The sequence below is a fragment of the Micromys minutus genome (genome assembly GCF_963924665.1).
Source record: "Micromys minutus genome assembly, chromosome: 29".
NCBI lineage: Eukaryota > Metazoa > Chordata > Mammalia > Rodentia > Muridae > Micromys > Micromys minutus.
Window position 1 is genome coordinate 26,299,676 of NC_137964.1, and position 16,338 is coordinate 26,316,013.

The window sequence follows — 16,338 nt, forward strand, 5'->3', positions numbered from 1 at the left end:
GCAGCACCCGCCGGTGAACTCGACACCCGTGAATTCACCGTTATCACTTTCCTCCCAGGATCTGGTTCACTCCATCCGCTGTCTCATTTGAACGTCGCAGTCTTTTGGGGCTGACAGTGCAGTCACCCTAGACCATAGATGAAGACCCTGAGGTTCAGAGTGGTCCACATGTCCAAGGGCATCCAGGACTCTATTCCAGACCGTCTGGCTGGGGCATTGGCTCAGAATCTGTCATTTGTACAGCAACTGGCAAACTGTCTGAACTAGGCACTGTGAGCAGGCACTAGGGCCAGGTGGGGGCTGTGGGACGCAGGCGTATGTTCAGGAGTGGAAACAGAGGAGAGGGGTGTGTTACACTCAGATGTGGCGTCTGTCCACTCAGGGTGGCGATGGAGGTAGCTCTCTGTATTTGAGGCTCAAGCCTTGAGAAGAACTTGACTGGGCAAAGTGCAGGCAGAGGAGAACTCTTAGCCTGCCCTGGGGTGGATGGACTACACCAGGCTGCGGCTCCGAGGGTTGGAATGTGAATGAATGGTCCACTGAGGCTCATGTATGTGAGTGCTTGGCCCTCAGCTGGTGGCTCTACTGCTCGGGAACCTTTGTGAGCCTCAGCCCTTTGGGAGAGGCGGGTCACTGAGGGGTGTGGGCCTTGCGGGTTAGGAGTCTGGCTTCCGTGTCTGTCTACCCTGCCTCTTTCCCCTGGGATATGAGGAGGTCAGGTTCCCTGTAACCCTGAGGCTGCATGCCACAGAGCCTTCCCTGACATTGTGGACTGTGATCTGTCATCGAGTAGTCCTTCCTCCTTCTAGCTGCCATCGTGTGTTTGGTTACAGTGAGGAAACAAGAAGACAGGGTGGATTTGTGTGTGTGTGTGTGTGTGTGTGGTAAGAAGTGGCTGCCCCTTCTGCTTAGCCACATTCTGGAATGTTCTGTTCATACTGTTTATTCCCCTGTCTTTTTCACCCAGCTACTCTGGCTCCACCTCCTCACAAGGTTCTCCCCAACCCTCATATGTCCTCAAGGTCCCCATGCCCCTCTCTTCCTCTCCCATTCTCTATGTCATTTCCTGTTTATATTTCAGGTCCCTTGCTCTCTGGTGGCCTCTAGGTTGTGGATCCCTCTCAGTGTCTTCTTCCTTTGTCCCCTGGGTGACTTGTCACACCCACCCCTCCACCGGGTAGATTCTCTGTTCTCTACCTCTGTCTCCCAAACTTCCCAACGTTGGCAGCTTTCTTTACATAGTTTTCAAAATCTATTAACACCTTAACTTTTTTTTTTTTTTTTTTTTTTACATTTACGTCTTTAATTTTGTCTGTATGTTTTATCTGCATGTATGTATATGCGCTCTGTATTTTCCTGGTGCCCGTGGAGACCAGAAGAGGGTGTCAGTTCCTCTGGAACTGGATTCTTGGGGTCATGAGCTGCAACCTTATAAAATGTCAGGTAAAACTTTCTGTGCATGCTAAACTCAGGTCCCCTGCAAGAACAGCTAGCACTCTTAACTACTGAGCCATCTCTCCCGCCTGTATGGAGACTTTCTGACCATGTGTGGTAAAGATGTCTCTGGGTCTAGATGACCAGAATTGAGTTCTTTCTCCCCTGGGCCTCCACTGGCGGACCTCCCAGATCCACGAGACAGAAACTATCAGCTCCTTGTCTCTGCCCTGTCTCCTCCTGTCAATCATGAGTCCAGGGTTTCATTTCCCATGAGCCGTGCCTCCCATTCTCCCTTCTTCACCATTGGCAACTGGCCTGAGTTCTTGTCATTTCCCCTGGACTTTGCTTGCCCAGTTTGTTTTCTGGACTGCCTTTGGCTTCCCTACCATGCTCACACAATGGTTAGCTTCTAGATCCTGTAAGAACCAGCTCCAAAGCCCCTCCCAGCTTTTGAGGCCAGCTCCTCCTGAGTGAGTGACTGTTCAACCTCCACTCACCACTTTCTGCCCTCAGGATTTGTAGTGTTGTTAAACTTGTATCTCCTGCATCGACATCATCTCCAGCCACTGCTGTTTGGTTGTCTGTTTCTCATTGTTGCTTTGTTTGTTTTGATGTTCTTTGATTAGGAGCCTGTAAGTTTATAAGGATGATGCTTTCCGAGTGGATAGTCGTTTCTCTCATTAGCACATCTTTCATTCTCTAGTAATAGTAAAAGGTTTTTTAAAAAAGTTTATTCTGCTTCCTATTTGAAACCTCTTTTAAATATTATGTGTGTGCACACGTGTATAATTCACCTTGGAGACCAGAAGTGGGTGCTGGATGCCTGCCCCCCAGAGAGATTTATAAGCAATTATGAGCTGTTATATGGGTACTGGAATTGATCTTGGGTCCTCTGCAAGAACAGTATGTATTTTTTAACTGTCGAGCCATCTCTGCAGCTCCTACTTAATACTTCTTTGTGGAACTTTCTACTTCTGCTTTATTTGTATCTTTGACTCTAAAATGTCTACTGTGGATCATGTGCAGTTTTTAATCTGGTCTGAAATCCTTTGCCTTTTGATTAGGTTGTTTAACCCACTCATACTTAGTGTGTTGCAGATGCAGCAGAGCCTGTGTTTGCCATTTTTTTTTCTTTTTGCTTTCTTTGCGTCTGGTGTCTGCTTTGCTCTTTTACTGTTTTCTTGAGAATTTTCTAATGTAGCATTTTAGTTTAATGATTTTTTAGAATTGTTTGGTTTTCTTAGTAGTTTGCCATATTCATTTTAGTTCATCAAACACTGGCTCAGGTTTACTGCTGTTTGATTCCTTCGTGCCCCGTGCTAGGTAAGTTCTCTAACACTGAGCCATACCCCAGTCCCTGGCCTCTCTCCTTTGCCTGATCCTGAGCCACATTCCTGTTCTTTCCGCTCTTTAGCTTGAGGCCTCTGGCAGATCCCCTTCACTCATATTCCTGGCATATTGACACACCCCTGCACTGTGATATGTTTTTTTTTTCTTTCTCCCACTCTACCCCTTGTTAACCCCTTCTTTCCCTATAGTGTTTTTGAAAATGGTTTACCAGGGACCTGCCCTGTAGGTGTCTTGTCCCTGTTCACTTCCTGTCCACAGTGCAGTGAAGCTCTTCTGCCACATGCTCTCCTGGCTGGGATGTTCTGCAGGCATGTGGACCCAGTGGAACTCTCTGAAATCACAAGCTGAAACAAACCTCTTGCCCTTCGGTAGCTTAGTGATGTTGATCACAGTGATGCAGAAAAAATAAATTGGTTTTGGAAAACGTGCATAAATATATATATATATATATATATATATATATATATATTTATTTATTTATTTAAATTCCATTTGTGTGTATGCATGAGCGCTCGCACACGGACATAGAAAGGTCAGAGGACAACTTGCAAGGGGTTCTACCATGTGTGTCCTGGGAATTGAACTCAGGTCATGAAGCTTGGCAGCAAGCACCTTTACCCCCTAAACCATCTTGCCAGCTCCCATGTATTAGCTTTTACTTTGTTTATTCACATTTAATGAGCAGTTAAACACTCAGTGCTTCTTAAATGCTCCCACTCAAATGATCTTATTCCCGTAGCAGCTCAATGATGTAGACATTGTTAATCTCCCCCGTTTTCAGAAGAGGCGGGGCTGGGCTTAGAAAGGTCAAATGACCTGCCTTGGGCCACAGAGCAGAGACTGGCAGTCTGAGCGCAGAGTCTTCACACATAGGTTTGTTTTCCTAATTTTGCAGTAACTGGGCACTAGCTACTGTTTGTCCAGCTGCCTCTTTCCTCTGCTAAAGCCAGTTTGGGTGGCTCTATGCGAGCGTGTGCCCACTGGAAGCAGGGGCCTAGTGGGAGGGGGAGCCAGGGCAAGAGTCTCCGCAAGTGGGTACCACCTGAGTCTCCTAGTTAGGATGATTGGGCCCCTGGAGCAGGAGTCAGGGGATATCCATGTCCTTTTCCTGTCCCATTGCCAGCTGAGGTCACTGACCTGATCCCTCAGGCCAGCAGTCTGGAGTCTCTCCAAGCTGGACTGGCCCTCAGAGGAAGTCCACAGCCTCCATGAGCGAGGCAGTTGGTCCCACGGCTTGTGGCCTACTTAGAGAACTGAGCTCTGGAAAAGAATCCTTTGGAGCGGGAGCGGGAGCTGTACAGGGCTCTGCGGAGGCTTCTGAAATGTGGGGCCCCAGAGTACCAGGAAGAACAGGGGCTCAGCTGCCATTACCAGCCCCAAGGGAGGCAGCCCCCTTTCCCCCTGTCCCAGATGCCCCCTCACATCCTGTTTAGGGGGTGCCCTGGGTGGACAGACCAGCCTGAGTCCTGCAGGGAAGTAGCCTTAGCTGAGCCCACTCCCTCTCTGGGGGACCTCAGTGTGAGACCGGAGGCTCCGCCTCAGGCAGCCCAGTCAGGGGGCTTTGTCTTCTGCCCACTGTTCTCAAGGCTTTCTCGTGGGTCTTACGCTTCCGTGACACAGTGGTGGCAGATAATGATGCTCTCTTTGGGAATAGTGCTTTTCGAGGTGGTCGGTGATGCAAGGGAGAGTGGGGTGAAGCCGATCCGGCATCTTTGTAGCTGTGTCAGTCAGCCATTGCATTGCTGTGTAAGAAGATGGCCAAGAATGACCATAGGTGCTCAGGGTCTGTCAGTCAGGAACGAGGGTAAAACCCAGTTGAAGTGGCCATCACCAGTCCATGACAGCTGGTGTTAGCTGGTAAGCTTCAGTTAAAAGTGACAGGATGTGTGGCCGGCTGGAGCACTACGACCATGTAGCCCGCCCTGTGGTTTCTTCTCACTACGCACGCACGCACACATGCAGGCACGCACTGGTCAGGTTTCCAGAGAACCAGGTGGAAAGTTGACTGTCATTATCTAGGCTTGGACAATGCTTGTCACTTCTTCAGGTTTGCCACAAACAATAGTCCGGCCGAAAGGAAATGTCTAGAGTCCACCCCTCCCACTGTGGAGCCTGAGGGTTCGGGGAGAGCCGTGGTGGCCGGCATCTTGGAAAGGATGTTTTCTGTAGGAAGGGTGGTGTTGATTCATAGAATTCAGGTCCAGGTGTGGCAGGAAGTGGCCGAGGGAGACAGTAGGTTATACAGGTTGTGTGGCATGACTGGAAGTAACAGGAAGTGGCCAAGTAGAGAGCGTGACAGGAGAGCCTGTGAGGCAAGTGAGTGTGATAAGAGATGGCCCAATGGAAGTATGACAGGGACTGTGTGAGGGGATCAGGTGTGACAGGGGTGTGTGTGAGGGGAATGGGTGTGACAGGGATTGTTAGCATCCTGTCAAAGCTCCACCCCTGTTACCTGGCAACAGCCAGGTAGGCCTGACACTATAAGAGGGGCTGCTTGTCCCTCACTCTCTTGCTCCTTTTGCTCTCTTGCTCTTGCCTTCCTGCCCCTGCTGTCTCCCTATTCCCCCCCCCCCCCCCCGCACATGTTCACTCATGGCTGGCCTCTATTCCTCTATTCCTTTCTTCCCCCTCTTCCTCCTCTTCCTCCTCTTCCTCCTCCTCCTCCTCCTTCTCCTCTTCCTCCTCTTCCTCCTCCTCCTCCTTCTCCTCTTCCTCCTCCTCCTCCTCCTCCTTCTCTCTCTCTCTCTCTCTCTCTCTCTCTCTCTCTCCCTCTCCCTCCCTCTCCCTCCCCCCCCTCTACTGTCCTCTTAACTCCCCTCCCCATGCTCTGAATAAACTCTATTCTATACTATACTGTCATGTGGCTGGTCTCTCAGGGGGAAGGGATGCCTCAACATGGGTCCGCCAGAGGCACCCCCTTCCCTCACACCTCCATAGAACACGTCCCCCCTCGACTTTTCTTTTTATAAACACAACAGGGATTGTGTGTGGGGGGAATGGGTGTGTCAGGGATTGTGTGAGGGGATTGGGTATGATAGGAAGGTGTGTGAAGGGAACAGGTATGACAGGAGGTAAGGGTGAAGTGAAAGTCACAGGAAGTGGCTGAGGAGGCCAGTTTGGCTTTGCCCTAGTCGGCCATGATGGCTCGGAGCCGCTTTAGGAGCATTGTCACTTTGCTCTCTGACCTGTCCCCATGAGCGCCTTGGTGTGACTGGCCAGTTTGCACGTGGAGAGCCAGGCCTTATCCAGTTGCCCGGACCCCTGCATTGGCTGTCTCCCGCTGCCTCTCCTCCCTGTTCCTGTGGGTCTTGGTGCTCCCCACTCCCACAGCAGCCCCCCCCCCCGAAAGCTCGACTCCCACCTCAGCAGCCTGGAAACCCTCCAACAACCACACTTCTCTTCAAATAAAGGCAGCTAATTAACATTATTCTTTAATTATTGCCTTTATCAACAAGGGGTCTGATTGCTCCAGCAGGGTAGTCGCTTCCCCTTAAACTACTCAAGCGAATGCTTCAGTTCCTGGTGCTTTTGAAATGAATTTGATGTCATCTGCCCAGAGTCACTTAATGGGGACGCCTGGGTAATGACTGAGCGAACCAACTCCGTTAGCAGCCCTGGAAGCATGTAATTTGGCCCCTCAGGCAACCGCACTTTGAAAATCTCTGGGTAGTTTTGAACTCTCTGTTCTTAATTAAATATGCAATCTTTCACGGTAACCAGGTTAATTCTTTTGTGTTGTGTTGTAATACTGTTAGGAATTTTCATAGTTCTTATTAAACATTATTCAGGCATTGTGAATTCCATAATTAAAAAAAATGAAAAGAACAAAGCTTGATTCCCTCCTTTCTTTTTTTTTTCCCTGGCTAATTTATCAAATGAATTTTGCAAATTTTTCTTTCTGTCCCCAGACAGTGTGGCAAGTGTTTTAAAGGGGAAGGATTTAATTGCCCTGTAGGGACTGGCTGGTTATGAAGGATTTGGCTGTTTGATTAGTAAACCCAGTTGGGACCAGTCTAATACTCCATGATCTTAAAAACTGTCTGATTGTACCCTCTCTGAGGAGCCTTGCCGATCCCTCCCGCCCGTCCGCCCCTCACAAGTTTGATTATGAAGCGGTAGGAAGAAGAGGAACAGCCGTGTTGACTTTACTTTAAATTGAGGATCTTGGGAGATTTTTGCCCCCCATCTGCCTGGCTGGGAAGGGAACAGGAGAGACAAAGATGGAAACACAGAAACACACAAATGACGGTGGGGTATGTGGGACACACACACACACACACACACACACACACACACACACACACAAACACAGAGGCAGCGATAGACACACACATACCAATACTGAGTGATTCTCAGATTTCAGGTACCATGAAAGATGGAGGTTGGGGTCTGTACCCTCACAGATGGTGACCCCTGCCCCCACCCCCACTAGCTAGCTAGAGAGGCAGCTCCTAAGCCAAGGGAGCTCCACTGTTCAGGGAGGGGAGGGAAGGCCCATTTCCATTCTGGGATTGGGACCTGTTCCCGAAACTTGCAGCCTGCCCTACTCTGAGCATGCTTTTGGCAAAAGGGACAGGAGCCCTAACTATGTGTAAGCAGGCCAGGCTTTCTGGGGTGGAGGGGAAAGGGGTCTGACAGAAAAAGCAGGCCCTTGGCATGCTGAGCCATGGGACCTTTTGTTTCCCGACGGGCCGCCTGCTTTTGCCTCAGTTTTCCCCATCTGTGGAATGGGGAAGATGACTCGTAGCCCTTTCTCCTGCCCTCCCACATCTGGGTTCATACAAGCACACAGGTATCCGAACACACGATCGCACAAATACACACACTTGTGTACGTGCACACACGTCCAACCCCAGGAGGACAGCACAATGCTGCCTACAGCTCCCCAGTTCTGCTCCGGTCTGTCTATTTTTATTCCTGTTCCAGTCACTGGGGACAAAGAGAAGCCGAGGAAGATTTTCTGGGATTTGGGGCAAGGAGGGGGAGGTACAGGCCATGGAAGGATTTGGGGGAGATTGTATAGCTGCAAGGGAAAGAAGGAGGCCTGACACCTAGGCAAGGCTTAGAGGACTTCTCTGTGGTCCGATCCACTTCCTGTCCCCACCATGTTCAGTGAGCCCATCCATTTTGGTTCTGTTTTTCACTGAGCAACTGCTGCTGTTTTTGGACTTGTGTACATCGCACTGGTTAGAGCAGGTTTTCCTAGCTGGGATCCTGGTGGCCTCCACTGTCCCCCTACCTCAGGCCAGGACTCGGGCATCTTTGCCTTGTTCTGTTAGGAGGGTTGGAGGCTCTTGTGGTCAAAAGCCTGGTTGTCGAGGCAGGTGGGCGCCACTCTGGGCCGGGTTCCATCTCTGTGAAAGGGGTCTTTGATTGGGGACAGTGGGGTGAGTTTTATACAGGACCTGCATACAGTAGGTGCTCTGTAAGTGCTACTGCATACAGTAGGTGCTCTGTAAGTGCTACTGCTTGGTGCCCTGTGTTCGCCAGGGTGCAGTGGGCACTCGCCTGCTTCAGGAATGTTGAGCTGCTTGTCTGCCTAGGCTGGTGCGTGCATTTCCTTGGGAGGGGGTGGCTCTTGTGTACAATGCAATCCCCCAAAGGGAGTCCCGTGTGTGTTGCACACACATTTGTATATGCACACACACTGCTACATCAGAGGAATGCTCACACAAGGCCGTTCCAGTGGACAGTCTTGCTGATCTTCCTGTGATGAAAGATTTATATTGGGCTGGAGAACACGGCACCTGGAAGTAGATAAAGTGATGTCATACATGACAGATGTGAGAGGCTGCATGCCCAGCTCAGGCTGGAGGAAGCAGAGTGGGAGGGGCTAGGAAGGGATGACATCATCCCTTCACCTGGTGAGGGGCCAGCAGCCTTACACACCAGGGATACCCCTGGGGATCAAAGTAGACTTCACTCTCTGCTCTCACAGAGCTGCTGGTCTCCGTGATGTTTAGAAGTAAAATCCTTGAAGAGACAACGGTCATGAGTCAAATAATCACACATTTGAAATTGCACTCCGTGCTGAGGGCTCGGGTGCGGGGTGAGCCAGGAAGGAAGGACTTAAGCTAGGATCAAATTTAGTCTTGGTGTCAGGAAAGATCTCCTGGAGTGACAGGGGAGTGGTAGTCTAGAGAGTGGGCATGTGCAAAGGTTCTGGAATGACAAGACATCCCAGGGAGGAAAAGGAAGCTTAGTGTAGCTGGGCCCCCACTGGAAGGGCCCCTAAACAGCCAAATATGGTTGGGAAGATGGACAGTCTGGGTCTGATGAGACTGGTTTCCAGTTCTGCTGAAGCCTGTATCCAGGACAGAAAGGGACAGTGTCTGCAGAAGCGAGAGGAGTGGACAGGGACTGGAGGGTGCTGGGGCTCAGAGCCTGGGGTGGGAGAAGTAGCTAGTCAAGGATGCTAAGCCTCCACACTACAGTTCATCTGGGGAATTGAAGGGTTCAGTAGACAAACCGAGGGGCAGGCACAAGGCACTTTCCCTGCCGAGGCAGATGGAGAAGAACGGGGTGGGTTCTCCACAGTCATTTCTGCTTCTTCCTGCCATTCATTATTTATGTAGGGGTTTGTAATAAAGGGAAAGATGAAAAAAAAAATTCACCATTGCTTGAGGCATCCAACCCGCGGGACCAAACATTTATATAGGTGTGCACGTATGAAGTGTGCTAATGCTCCAGGCCTTGCCAGAATAGGGCGCCCTACATTACTGGGACTGGGGTACCTCCATCCCTTGGGGTTAGGCTGGCCTAGTGGCTGTGTCTTAGGGTTTTACTGCTATGAAGAGACACCATGACCATAGAGGACGACATTTAGCTGGGGCTGGCTTACAGGTTCAGTCCATTATCAACAAGGTGGGAACATGGCAGCCTCCATGACGTGGGCCTGAAAGACAAACAGGAGAAGACTGGCTCTCACGTGGCTAGGAGGTGGGTCTCAAAGCCCAACCCCACAGTGACACACTTCCTCCAACAAAGCCACACCTCCTAATAGTGCCACTCCCTGGGCCAAGCGTATTCAAACCACCACAGGCAGCTATCTACAAGATGGTGGCATACGCCTCTGGTCTGCCTTGAGGTCCAGCTCTTTGGGCATGGTCACCGTGGAGATGGCTGCCATCTGGCTAGAGAGAGCCCCTGATAAGTAGCGGGGTTGGGGGATCTGGGGTACGTGGTGGTGGCCCTGCATATTAGCATCACAGTCACCCTGGAATACTGATGCATTTTGAGCTGCAGACCTTTCCCCGGCATCTAATGGTTCCCTCTGAACCCCCTGGGCTGTTGAGTAAGTCGGACCAATGTGTGTTTATGTCAGGATGTGTCAGGTACCAGCCACATTGGCATCAGGGAGGCTCCAGGCAAGATGGTCAGGGACAGGGGAAGGTACACCGTTCCAGGAATGGCCAGCTCAGCCCTGATGGCTTTGGAGACAGGCTTCTAACATGCAGGCTGGAGTTAGGAAGGGACCTGCCTGCAAAACCAAATAGGTGAGCTCCAGAGTTAGTGAGAAACCTTTTGTCCAAAAAAAAAGGGGGGGGGGGAGATGGATGGTTCAGTGGTTAAGAACCCTGGCTGCTTTTATAGAGGTCCTGAGTTCAATTCCCAGCACCCACACCCACATGGTGGCTCACAACTGTTTGTAGTTCCTGTTCCTGACACTGTCACACAGACAAAGCACACACACGCATACACAGACACACATGGTGGGTGCCAGGTGGTGGTGGTGTTACAGCTTTTATTCCAGCACTCAGGAGGCAGAGGCAGGTGGATCTCTGAGTTCGAGGCCAGCCTGGTCTACATAGTGAGTTCCAGGACAGCCAGGGCTACACAGAGAAACCCTGTCTTGAAAAAACAATCAATAAATAGATAAACAAATAGATGGAGAGAGAGTGGTTGAGGAAGAAGACGATCATTGATCCCCCATCTGCACCCCATTCTCACATGCATAGATATGTGTACACATGTGTTACACGTATAAACACATAAAATAGAGGCTGAAAGGTCCTGGTGTTTCCAGTCTTGGGATGAGAGGGAGCGACCCTCTGTGTCTGGGCTTACGTAGCCACATGGCTGGTTCTGACAGTGGCTGGTCATTAGGTCGTTCCTCGGCCACATGTCCCCTGTGAAGTGGGACAGCCTGAGGGGCTTCTCATGGGGTCTCTGTGGGCATAGAAGTCCTGCTGCAGCAGGGCACACTGTCTCCTCACCCTGACAGGCCTTGGATTTGTGTGTGTGTGTGTGTGTGTGTGTGTGTGTGTGTGTGAATTTGAGCAAGTGGAAAGACCCATCTCTGTGCCTGAGTCTTTAAAGATTTCTGAATTTTATGGTATTCATGCGAGTGTTTTACATGTATGTGTGTGTGTGCCATATGTGTGCCCGATACCCTCAGAGACCCTAGAACCGGAGTTCCAGACAGTTGTGACCTCAGCAAGCACAGGGCTCTTAACTGCTCAGCCACCACTCTGGCCTGAGTCTTACATTGCCAACATATGGGAAGGAGGGTCTGGGACATGGGCCAGTGCCCAGCACACAGTAGGCGTGCAATAACTGTCACTGCCATTGCTATTAGGAGAGGAGAGAACTGACTCGCCACCCACAGATTTGGCTCCAGGGTCGCTTTTGGAATGGTATGGTTTACATAATTGTTTCTCAACCTGTGGGTCTCGACCCCTTTGGGAGTCACATATCAGATATTCTGCATGTCAGATATTTACGTTACGATTCATAACAGTAGCAAGATTAGCATTATGAAGTAGCAGTGAAGTAGTTATGGTAGGGGGGAGTCACCCCAACACGAGGGACTGTATTAAAGAGTCGCAGCAGTAGGAAGGTTGAGAACCACTTACTTAGATGGCAAACACCCATCTTTCTTCCCCAGGCTCCTGTGTTCCAACACTTGGTCCTAGGTTATTGTGGACCCTTTAAGAGGCGGAGCCTTATAGGAGGGAGTGGGCTGCTGGGGGAGGGGTTGGAGGTTGATTAGCTTTATTCTACTTTCTGCTCCGTGTACTCCTTATTCCACCCAGATGGGAGGAAGTGATAAGGCTCAGGCTTTGGCTCCTGCCTCCCGTGGTGCTGCCTGCCACCATGCTGGCCGGCATCCCCTCCAACTGTGAGCCAGAGTCAGCCATCCCTAAGTTGCTATTGTCCGAGCAATGAGAAAAGTAACCAATACAGAGCCCGTGGGTCATAAACCCATTTCGGAGGCTGATGGGTTCGATTCTGCTCTTGTTGTGGGCTCTTACTATGGACTGAAGGTTTATCTATAGTCTGGACGGACCCACATGCCTGGAGTCAACTAGAGAATAGATGCCGTTGGTTTTGTTACCCAAATACCATCTTCTTGCACAACCTCTTGCTCGACTCTGCCCTGAAAGTGTGTGTTTATAAATACTGGGTGAGCCAATGGTGGAGGACTGGGAGAGATTTGGTCTGGGAGATAAAGCCCAAAGATCAGAGGTCATTCACCCCAATGCTGTTTGCTTTTACTAAATGTCCAGTGGCATTAGCAAGTAAGAACAATGTATTTCATTAATTTCCTGGCCAGATATTTATTTTTCTTCCAGACAGGGTCTCTCTGTGTAGCCCTGGCTGTCATGGAACTCACTCTATAGACCAGGCTGGCCTCAAACTCAGAGACCCACCTGCCTCTGCCACCCGAATGCTGGGGTTAAAGGTGTGTGCTGTCACTGCCCGGCTTGGCCCAAGGTTCTTGAGACCTGCAGAGTTTATGCTGTCTGGGAATTAGTTTCTTCAGCCTCTTTTTAAAAACCTATTGAGTCAGCAACCCTGGGGTAATAAGACCTTGCAGTCTTAAGCTTAACCCAGGTGCTCCTCCTGCACCTTTTAGAGTTCCAAAAGCATGTGAGGGTAGAGCTTAGCCCCACGTGAATGTGGACTCACAGCGCTGGTCACCTCTTTTTATCCCAGTAGAGACATTGCTTGCCTCTCTAGGGAGCTTGATCCCCTGTCCAAGGGTTTCTCCTCATGGTCGTGGGGTCAGTATGTGGGTAAAGAGCAGGGGTCCAGAGTCTACTGGGGTCACTTCAGCTTTGACTCTGAACAAGCTGTGTGTTTTCTGCATGGCCCTGTGCGTCTCTGAGCCCCAGCTTGCCCTTCTGTGGGATGGGATGGGATAGTGGGGTTGCCTACTCAAAGGAGGTCCTCTTTGTGACTGGCCTGGCCTTGTGCGGTAGCTTTCATAATCATGGACTTGTGGATTTCTACCTGGTGAGGTGGGCAGATCCTTGTGCACTTTTGGACCAGCAAAGTGGGCAGGGGTCATGGAGTGGCAGAGGAGCCTTGGTTTGTCCCTCATGCCACCCCTACTCCTGGAGTGGCCATCACACATCCTATGTATCCATCAGATCTGTGTCAACCAAAGGAGCTGTTGGAGCTGACATTCCCAAACCCGTTATGTGCTCACAGTGATTGGCGAAATTTTTCAGTCGGCTCAGGGAAGGGAGGTTTTCTTCTCTTGTTGAGTTCCTGAGTGGATCAAAGTTTAAAACTAACACCTCATTTCTGTGAGAACGCACTGAAAGCCACTTGCATGGAGTGACAGAGAGAGTCAGGTTTGAGTCTTTTCTGAGGCTGTTGTCTTTGTCTTCATAGCAACAGGAGTATACCTGGGTCCTTCATGTATTTAAGCTTCTTCAGATTAAATTGATATTGTCAATAATCAAACACACACACACACACACACACACACACACACCACATGGCTGCTGTCTGTCTTGGTGCCGCTGTATTGGTTAGAGATCTTCATAATGATGATGGGTACAGAGCGGGGACAGACCATATGTCAGCTTCCTGGTCTCCAGGGGTTTTCGAATCTCCTTTCCATGGGAACGTCTGTGCGGTGACTCACAGTCTTACTGTCCAGGTTTCTGGCTGCGCTTTAGCCCAGTGCAAAGGTTTTTGGGTGTCCAAGTGTCTCGGTGTTCAGGGGCTCCCTGAGATTGCTCCTCATTACCCCTTTGGCATAGGAGGTGTGACTCTCTGGGTGTGAAAATGGCCCGAAGACACCTCCTTTCTAGCATCTGCCTGAACCCTTCCCACCTACTGCCACTCAGTGTGTTCTCCCCCCACCCCCTGACCTGGCGAGGATTGTCATGGTCCAGGTCATTCCTCAGGTTTCCTTTCCTGGGATGTCACCACATCTGATCCTGCCGGGATGACTCATCCCTCCTCATCTCCCTCTCTCTTGGGTTTATGCTGGGTTTGGCTGCTTCAAACCAAAACAACTCGGAGGGCAAAGGAGAAACCAGTCCCACGTATGCGTGACGCGTGACGGGGACAGCAAACTGGCCCACTGCTGTCCTTTGAAGGTGTCACCCTGTGTGACTGGAGATGCCCGTGAGCTTTTTTTTTGTATTTTTTCTCCCTCAGAAAGCCTTCAGCTCAACCTCTGGGCTCTCAGGGGGCCTGAAGCAACATCTGCTTTTTTATAGAGATGAAAGGAGACCAGTGGAGCTTCTGACCTTAGCCATGGGCATGCAGCAGGGACCCTGAGGCTGTGGCTTTGTAAGTCCACCTGCTCTGCCCTCATGGCCCCTCTCCGCCCCTCTTTGTAATCTGTGTAGCCATGTGTGGCTGGCACCTCCAGGAGGAGTCCTGAGAGGAGACAGGGAAACGGCCATGTCTTTGGGAAGGAAGGGAAATCTTGGAATTTATGTGGTTCTGGTGGTCTGGGTTCAGATCCTGACTCTGCAATCCTTACAGAGACAGCCCTGTCACTTCCCTGAGCCTCTGCGTCTCCATTTATAGCTTGAGCTACAGGGTGTGGTGACTGTAACTTGGATGGAGGATTTCTTCCGGGTCACAGCTCAGGGGATCCAATGCAGTGTGGAGGGAGAAAAATGGCAGCGAGAGCCACATTTCCTGGGATCAGGAACAGGGTCAAGATGTAACCCATAGACCCACATTGTTCCCCCTAATTAATAGCCCACCTCTTGTGATGCTCAGCCCCTCTTTATTAGATGAATGTTTAACAGTTTTTTCCAGGTTTCTTCTCCTTCCCTTGGCATGGCCTTTTGCACAGCAGACAATTTTAATTTTCATTATGTGCTGTAAAAGATTGATTTTCTTTCATTTATGTGACTGTGTGAGTATATGCACCCGCATGCAGTGCCCATGGAGGCCAGAAGAGGGCGTCAGATCCCCTGGGAGCTACAGTTATAGCTGCCTGACTTAGGTACCAGGAATCAGACTTAGGTCCTGCCCAAGAGTTTCTTAACTGAGGAGCCGTCTCTCCAGCCCTCAAGCTTTTTAATGTACCAGATAATATAACAAGCAGTCATTTCCTTTGGGTCTTTGATGTTGGGTCTGGACCATGACCACCATGCCCCAGGTAAGCCAGGCAACCTCTGTTCTCACGTGGTACAGTATATACTGTTCTATCTGTTTGGAGTTGATTTGGGTGAAGGCTGGCAAGTCTCGGTCTGGATGTTTCTGGGTGTGGGTGTGGGCTAATTCATCAGCACCATCTGTTGAATGACTAATCTCTTCTCCCTCACAGTGCCTTTTCTCTCTCCTCAAAGGCCCCTCAATGGCATTTAAATTGTTCTTCGCTGGGCTCTGGGCTTTGTCCTTCCTCTGCCATGCTGACTTCATCACTGGAAGTGTCTGGAGGTTGGAAGGTTCTTCTCCCTCCCTCAGCTGTGCATGGGGCTTTCTAGGTCTTCTGTCTCTTCATGGAAACTTGGATATTGATTGACATTTTTTTTTCATTTTCTTTTCTCCTTCCTTCCTTCCTTCCTTTCTTCCTTCCTTCCTTCCTTCCTTCCTTCCTTCCTTCCTTCCTTCCTTCCTTCCATCCTCCCTCCCTCTCTTCCTTCCTCCCCTTCTTTCTTCCTTTTTGAGACAGGGTTTCTCTGTATTGCCCTGGCTGTCTTGGAACTTGCTCTGCAGAGCAGGCTGGCCTTGAACTCACAATGATCAGGCTGCCTCTGCCTCCTGAGTCCTGGGATTAAAGGTGTGCTTAGTGGACATCTCATTGAATCTGCAGACCAAGTCAGGAAGAGCTGATACCTTGATATTACTGAGTCTGGCTGTCCATGAACTTGGGATGTCTGTCGGTTTACTTAACTCCTCACCTCCATGTGTGAGAGTCTCATAGTTTTCCTCTTCCTGCTCCTGTGTGAAGTTTGAAGGTCTAGTGTTTTCTGTAGAGAAAGCTTTATGTGCAGGGACACAGCCATTTACCCAGGAAGGCCCCCTCCTCCCTGTTCATTGGTTTGTTTGTTTGTTTGTTTGTTTATTGCGACAGGGTCCTATTTGTAGCTCAGCCTGTTTTGGAACTCACATTGATCCTTCTGCCTTAGCTTCCCAGTCCTAGGAATACAGATGACTCACCTTCTGTCACTGAGGGACTTTGGAGAGACTTTCAATCTGAGGCTCCCTTAGCAGTGTCTCTTGATGCAGAGGGATGCATGGGCATTCTTGGCAGAGATCACTGTTCCTCAGATCTAACAATTGGCCTGGGTGCTTGGTAAGACCTGCTTATGGAATCCTCACCAGGTCTAGGGCTACCCTTTGTCA

The 16,338-nt window shown here is 50.2% G+C and overlaps 1 protein-coding gene across 1 annotated transcript in view; it reads left to right on the top strand.

The window, feature by feature from the left end:
* CUX2 (cut like homeobox 2) overlaps positions 1-16,338 on the top strand; it is a gene marked incomplete at both ends in the record, with an annotated part of 173,527 nt that overhangs the window by 10,618 nt on the left and 146,571 nt on the right. The gene's annotated exons all lie outside the window — the stretch shown is intronic.